Raw genomic sequence first — 7,964 nt, forward strand, 5'->3', positions numbered from 1 at the left:
GCTACTTGGGAGTCTGAGGTGGGAGGATTGCTTGAACCCAGGAAGTTGAGGCTGCAGTGAGCAGTGATTATGCTACCGCATTCCAGCCTTGGTGACTGAGTGAGACCCTGTCTCAAAAAAAGTAAAATTAATTTAAAAAAATAAGACAAAGCTATTATAACTAAGAATTAAAAATGCCCACAGATTTAAATTCAAAGATAAATTGTTACTGTGTACTCTTGTAGTTTAGAAGACATATAAGCAATTTTTTGAACAAAAATTTTAGAAATTTTCCTCAGATAATGACAATCACTGCTGCATATCTTGCTCCTGATTTATCTTCTATATACACAATCATTACAGAGTTAGAACTAAATATTGCTTGTCTTTTCAAAACACAACTTGATTTAGTTTGCCTGTTTTTCAATTTAATGTGGCATTATTTTCATTATTCTTGCCTTGCAAATCCCTACTGTTTCAACAATGTTTTTGCTTCCTTCTGCTTCATCAAGAGCAAGTCTTATGTTGAATTGGGGACATCATTTCACTACCAGTGGCCACTTAACTACTAGTGAAAGGTTTGGTTCAGGATAAAGTAGGACAATGAGTAAATTAAGGCCTATGAGTTTCATGTTGCCTGCCTAGCTTCTCATTTGGACCTGAGATCAAATCTCAAACCTTCCTTTCACTGTATACAAAGCAGATTAACTGGCATGGGGAAAAGAAGAAAGGTTGAAGGAGAGCTTTCCAAGCAAATACCTCACCTGTTAAGAGGCACTCTTTTCCATTTCTGGTCCAGTAGGGGCTCCAGTTTGGTAGGGACTGGCAGAGAGAGGTTTGCACCTTAGGAGAGGCAGTACCACACATCTGGCTGTGGGTTCAGAGTCCAGTGGTAGGCTAGACCCTTAGGGCACCAGAAGCTACCTGAGCTAAGTAAGTACAGTATGGCTTAACTCTATCAGGAAGCTAAGAGGAAATCCTACCACCACAGCAAAGAAAGGGTGGGGACCATAGTGTGCATACAATAAATTCTCAGAAAAAGTTGCATTCAGTGGAATAAATCAAATCAAACTCTAGTTATGTGCTACCTTGTGATAGACATATATTTCTCTGAATCTGAGTTTACTCTATTCATAGAATGAGACTGAAAGAAAATTTTGCATATAAAAATATAAATGTATTTAATAAAGTGTTCCACAGCTATAAGGAATGACTACATTGTACTTCCATGTTACCACTTCCAAATATGCCCAAATGTTAACATGTGGTCACTAAACATCAGTAACAGTTTTCTCATTGGCATTCTTCTATGTGATAAAATAGGGAAACCAGCATTTCTAGAAATATGGAGCCCAGAAACTATTTTCAGGCCAAGGCAGGAGGATTCCTTGATGCTTAGGAGCCCAAGACCAGCTTGGCCAACAGCGAAAGACTCCATCTCTACACAAAATTTAAAAATAAAAATTAGCTGGGCATGGTGACAGGAGCTGGTAGTCCCAGCTACTCAAGAGGCTACTGTGGGAGAATCGCTGGAGACCAGGAGCTCAAGGCTGCAGTGAGCTAAAATCATGCCACTGTACTCCAGCCTGGGTGATAGACACCTTGTCTCAAAAAATAAATAAATAAAGAGGCTTTCATTTTGAATGAGGGAAAATGGTGACTTAGAATCCTTTATTTATCCTGAATCAATCCTTATGCAAAGCAGTACAATAAAATGCACTTTACAAACAAAGTAGCTCTTTCTATTGCTATATTTGCTGTTTCAGTTGTCCTATTTCCTTGGGTTATAATTAACTTGTGAAGCCTGGGGTAACCCAGAGTCTGGGGACACACTAAGTAACAAATATATTACTGTATTTGTCTGCTTGGGCTGCCATATTGCAGTATCATAGGTGGCTTAAACAACAGAAATGTATTTCTCACAGTTCTGGAGGCTAGAAGTCCAAGATCTGGGCATCGACATGGTTGGTTTCTGATGAAGGCTCTCTTCTTGTGTTGCAGACTGCCACCTTCTTACTCTGTGCTCACATGACCTCTTCTTTGTGTGAGCATGGAGGAAGAGCAAACTCTCTGGTGTCTCTCATAAAGGCACTAACTCCCAACATGAAGATCCCAACTAACACTAATTACCTCACCCTCATCTCCAAGTATCACATTGTGGGTGGGGGCTTGAACATATGAATTTTGCGGTGGGCGGTGGGGGCGGACACAAACATTCAGTTCCTCACAACTACCTAGTACAAATGAAGGTATTCACATGTTAATTTAGTTTTCCATTTGCTAAAAATTAAAAGGGCATGCTTATTTCAGAACTTGTTAATCAGCTGTAGCTATTAAAAAGGACTTTAAAGTTTATGAAACATACATAAATTTTATGAAGAAATTAGGACATTTTATGTTCTTGAATAAATGAGAAGACTCAATATGGAATATGCTAGTTTTCCTCAAGTTAATTCCAATCAAAATCCCAAGGCAGTTTTGTTGGAAACTTTGCAAAAGCATTCTGATTTTCATTTGGGAGAGTAAATATGTATCAATACCTAAGAACATTTTGAAAAATCAAAATAATGCAGTATTTGCTCTACCAGAAGTCAAAACAATATGGCACGGGCAAGAGAAATAATATTAATAGATCAGGCTGTGTGCAGTGGCTCATGCCTGTAATCCCAGGAATTAGGGAGGCTGAGGCAGGCGGATCACTTGAGGTCAGGAGTTCAAGACCACCCTGGCCAAATGGGGCTCTACTACAAATACAAAAATTACAAAATACAAAATTTAAAAGTACAAAAATTAGCCGGGTGTAATGGTGCATGCCTGTAATACCAGCTACTCAGTGTCTGAGGCATGAGAATCACTTGAATCCGGGAGGCAGAGGTTGCAGTGAGCTGAGATCACACTACTTCTCTCTAGCCTGGATGACACAGTGAAACTTGGTCTCAAAAAAAGAAAAAAGAAAAGAAATAATAGATCAATCAAAGGATTAATATATAATACCTAGAAGAAGACCAATAATTTAGTATGTGATAAAAATTGAGTTTTTAATCAGTGGTGAAAGGATGAATTATTCAGTAACTGGTATTTAACTGGTACTGGGGCAATTGGCTAACTCTATAGGAGTTTTTTAAAGTCATATACCAAAATTAATCCTAAAAGGATTCAACTCTGAAAAAGAAGAAAGGAAGGAAGGAAAGAAAGTAACAAACAGGCTTGCACATACTAAGAAAAAATACAGGTAAATGTAAATATTGTAATAAGGAATTGTAATCGGAAATTAAGTATTATAATAGGGAAGATCTTCATAAAATTGTGACACTCAAGAAAAAGAGTATAAAAAATACTAACGGTTCATGAAAGTAGGAAAATATTTTCAACATTACTGGAAATCAAAGAAATGTAAGCAAAACAATGGGGTATCTCTCTCTCTCTGTGTTTGTGTTTTGGCCTATCACATTAGACAAAAATGATAATCCCAAATGTAGATAAAAGCATAGGGAAATGGATGCACTGTTGTTAGAAAGATACATTGGTTATAAATTGGTACACTCTTCTGTTATAGTTATAGCTGACATGCATTAAATGCTTACTAATTGCCAGACATTTCAAGTGTTTTGCATTTAATCCCTAGAATAACCTCATTTAATTCCTAGAATAATTCAAAATCTTATCCCCATTTTGCTGACGAGAAAATTTAAGTATAGCTACAGCTAACAAATGACAGAACAAGGATTCCAACCCAGAAAATTAGACTTAATATGTATACACTATATACATTTATCCTGACAAAACAAAAATGTTAAGGATATTTGTTGCAATGCATGCAGTTCCAAAGTCCCATATTCAAAACCCTGGGGCATATGTGTTTCAGAATTCAGAACTTCTCATATTTAAAAAATATAATATTGCATATGCTCTATATTGTATAACACCCTCAGTGGGTACTGGAACAACACCCTACAATGAAATAATTCTGCAGTGAAACATATATTCACGTGAAGTCAGATAGGTGAAGATCATAAATAGCTTAATAACTTTGTAGGTTTTATTGCTAAATAAGTTCATGTCCATTCAGCGTTTACCACGAAATGCGTTACAAAAAAGTTTTCAGAGCTTTTTGTATTGCAGAACCACAGAAAAACGATTGCAGTACTATAATCTCATAAAACAAAAATAAAAGATTGAAACTAGATGTTTCTAATAGAGAATTGACTCAATATACATGTTTATATATTGAATGAAATGTCTAGGCTCAAACTTTTTTTAACTTCTTTTATTATACTTGGGTGTATATGCTATGATGTTGGCCTGAACTGAAGAGTATATTTTCTAAATTTGACTTGCAAATTCTTCTTGTTGAACATTTTACCATCACCACAGGGCTAGACAATTCCTTGCCAAGTAAAATAGAAACTATAGCATGGTATTGAATTGGTGAAAAAGTAGACTTGCTGGTTTAACATAATAAATTATATGTTCATCTTATTTTTAGTAGAGATTTTCAGTAGTAGAGATGGGGTATTTTTAGTAGAGATGGAGTTTCTCCATATTGGTCAGGCTGGTCTCGAACTCCCGACCTCAGGTGATCACTTGCCTTGGCCTCCCAAACACCTTATTTTCTATATTACAAAATAGACTTATCATAGAGATAGGAGCCATTTTCATGTCCCTGCCTGCTCAAATGAGGAACCATTCCCCCCAAAAGATCCAGAATTGCATCTCTCAGTTCTTGGAGTGCTTTGAAGAAAGATATTCACCCCACACCATAGAGTGACTAGTTTACTGTTTTGGTATGCCTTTTCTATGTATAACAAGTTCTGCACCTGCAGCCAAAGGTTATGCTACGGAACAGTTTAAATATTACAATGTCATAACATACGTGTGTGTGTGTGTGTGTGTGTACATATATTTATTTATTTATTTATTTATTTATTTATTTACTTATTTTGAGATGGAGTCTCACTCTGTTGCCCAGGCTGGAGTGCAGTGGTGTGATCGTGGCTCACTGCAACCTCCACCTCTTGGGTTCAAGCAATTCTTCTGCCTTAGCCTCCCAACTAGCTGAGACTACAGGTGTGTGCCACCACACCTGCCTAATTTTTGTATTTTTGGTAGAGACGAGGTTTCACCATGTTGGCCAGGCTGGTCTTGAACTCCTGACCTCAGATGATCTGCCCACCTCAGCCTCCCAAAGTGCTGGGATTACAGGCATAAGCCACTGCACCCAGCCCAAGACACTTAGTTATATTTAAGTGGAAAATTAAGTTTATTTTCTGCTACCAAACAGAAATGGGGCTTAAGAGCAAGTAAAGTTTAACCTGTTTGAAAAGAATTTTCTTCATTCCTGAATTGTAGTATGTACAATTTAAATCTACTAAGAAGCTAATACTATGAAGCTAATTCTTCTCCCTCACCTCCTACATTTTTTTTCCTGTAAATAAGGTAGCTACTACTTTCCCAGCCCTAACTACAGGCCAGTCCCTGCAAGGCCTGCCCTCTACCCCACCACACTTTTCCTTACTCTAGAGGCTTTCACTTCCTGAACTGATACAGCCTCTTTCTCCCGCTTTTACAACATCTACTTGTACTTAGGCTACAAGCACAAGTGGAATTGGGAATGTAGTTAGGCCTTAAGTACAAGTGGAATTTCAACTTTCAGCCATTTTCTTCTAAATTTGATCATTGTCCTCCAGATTTCATTATTCTGTTAGAGAAATTATACTAAATCCTTTGGAAGTCTAGATTGGTCTTACCTAGTTTATTTAGTTACTGAGGGGGTTTTCACAAATAGAACTGATGCAATTCTAGTGACTCTAAAAATTGTAGTGGGGGGAAAATGACTTTATTCAGCAAGAGCCTATCATGCTCCTGATGTTAGGCACTGAGGATTTAATGATGAACGTGATTAAAAAATCCCTGCCCTCATGGAACTGGCAGTATAGTGTGGGAAGCAGACACTACCCAATAATGACACTAGCAAATATAACATTGCAGTTGCTATAAATGCTCTCAAGGAGTGGTACCTACTTTTATAAAATTGTATAATTTGGGAATTTGACCTAGACTCAAGGTCAGGGAAAGATTCACTGAAGTATTAGAAGCTGAGACCTGAGATCTGAATGATAAATAGGAGCTAACTAGGCATGAGCTACTAGAGGAAGAAGAAGACCATTCTGGACAAAGGCTTTGCAGGAGAAAGAGGCTGTGGCTTTGCAGGAGAAAGAGAATGTGGAACATAGCCAAGTGTTAGTAAGAAAGTAGAATTTGAGGAAAGCGGAGTTGCCTCTCAACATTAAAAAAGATTCCCTCCAGGCATGGAAAGAAAGTGACTGGAGGGACTGAGAGCAGAAAGATCAATGGAGCCTCCTAATAATGAGGAAGATCAGAGCCAAGGTCACTGGGAGGGACATTATTTGAAGGTCAAGGAGCTGTGGGAGCTGAGTTGGCTCTGCAGATGACCCAGCCCCCACTGGAATGAGCAATGTCCATTGCCTGGACCTGTGGGCTTGCATTAATGCCTTTTCCTCCTCTCAGCATCCCCAGAGCGGAATTCCTTCGACAGCAGCCAGTACTTTTACTGGTTACCACCTTGCAGAAATGATTCCAGTCTTAGCCTTAAACCTTGGCATATTTTGTCCACTTCTCTATGTGGGCCACCTCTCTGAACTCCCCAGAGAAGGGCAGTAGGGCCTGGAGAACTCATGAGATGGTGAGGGTGAGGAAGGGAAATCTTCCCATACCTGCCCTTGAAATAGAACCTGAACGGAGCCCGTTTGAGATCCCTGTAACTGCCCCACACCAAACATCCATAAATTAGAAGCTGGTAAGAATGAGCATATGTGGAACAAATACATAGGTCATGCTATAAAAGATATCTTTACAGAAACAATAAAAGGGATTTTAATATTATTATTAATATTCCTGATTCCCTTTCTGCCACTGCTTTACAACAAATATGTATAAATATAGTATGTAATAATAAAGCACAGGCTGAATAGTAACCAGGGTTCTCCTAATTCTGTGTTGAGGTATAGTTTTTCATGGGGCAGCTTGAATTATGTTAGGTCAGTGATCTCAAATGGCCTCATTGGTAATTAACATCCTACTTGGAGAGTAATTGGAAAAGAAGTAAATAATCCACCTGAAAACCGTATTTTAAGGTTTGAGCCTCAGAAGGAAGATATGAAAACACTTGAGGAAGAAAAAAAAATGACAAAAGGCAAAACAAATTTTTATTTATTTAGAGACTAAGTGACTAATAAACAAAATCCCATTCTTTTTTATTCTCATTTAGTATAGTAACAAGATGTGTTCTGTAGGACAGGTTGGGGCTCAGGTGTCAAGAAGGAAGAGTAAAAAGTTAATTTTAGCATACGTGAAGCACAAAAGATAAGTTTCTTTCTCAAATTTTTAATTTGGGGTATTTTCTTTGGTACTTTAATTATATTCTGCAGCTATCCTTAGCATAAAATATTTTAAAAATATTTTTAGAACTGTTCACCATCCTTTCCAAATTCTGTTATCACTGGAGTGACCGATGTTCTCAGCTGGAGTGTCATTCACTGCATTATGATGAGCACATGAAAAAGGGACAAGTGTCTTTAAAATGACTTTCACTGAAAGCTGGTGTTTCTTCTCACCCTGCTCCATTCCCACTCTGTTTAATAAATCAGAAGCCAGACTTCTTAAAAACTGACTTTATTCCACATAATTCCCCTGGTTACAGGATAGTTTTGATTTTATTTTCTGCAGGAGTTTTTACCAGAAGCACAGACAACCTTTCTTCTTTTAATAATGTGTGTAATAGACACACTATGCTGAGCAGTTTAAAAACTTCTTGGAGTCTGGAAAAGGCATAGCTCCTAATCAACTGCCCAGAGAATGGTTTCACTGTGTGGGAATCAGTTAAGTGCTTCTAGTGGGTTTTGTGGGACCAAAGGGAGATGATACTACATTTTTAATCAGGCAAACTAAAAAGCTAACACTCTTTA

Source organism: Rhinopithecus bieti, unplaced genomic scaffold, assembly GCF_001698545.2.
Source record: "Rhinopithecus bieti isolate Rb0 unplaced genomic scaffold, ASM169854v2 scaffold_3878, whole genome shotgun sequence".
Classification (NCBI taxonomy): domain Eukaryota; kingdom Metazoa; phylum Chordata; class Mammalia; order Primates; family Cercopithecidae; genus Rhinopithecus; species Rhinopithecus bieti.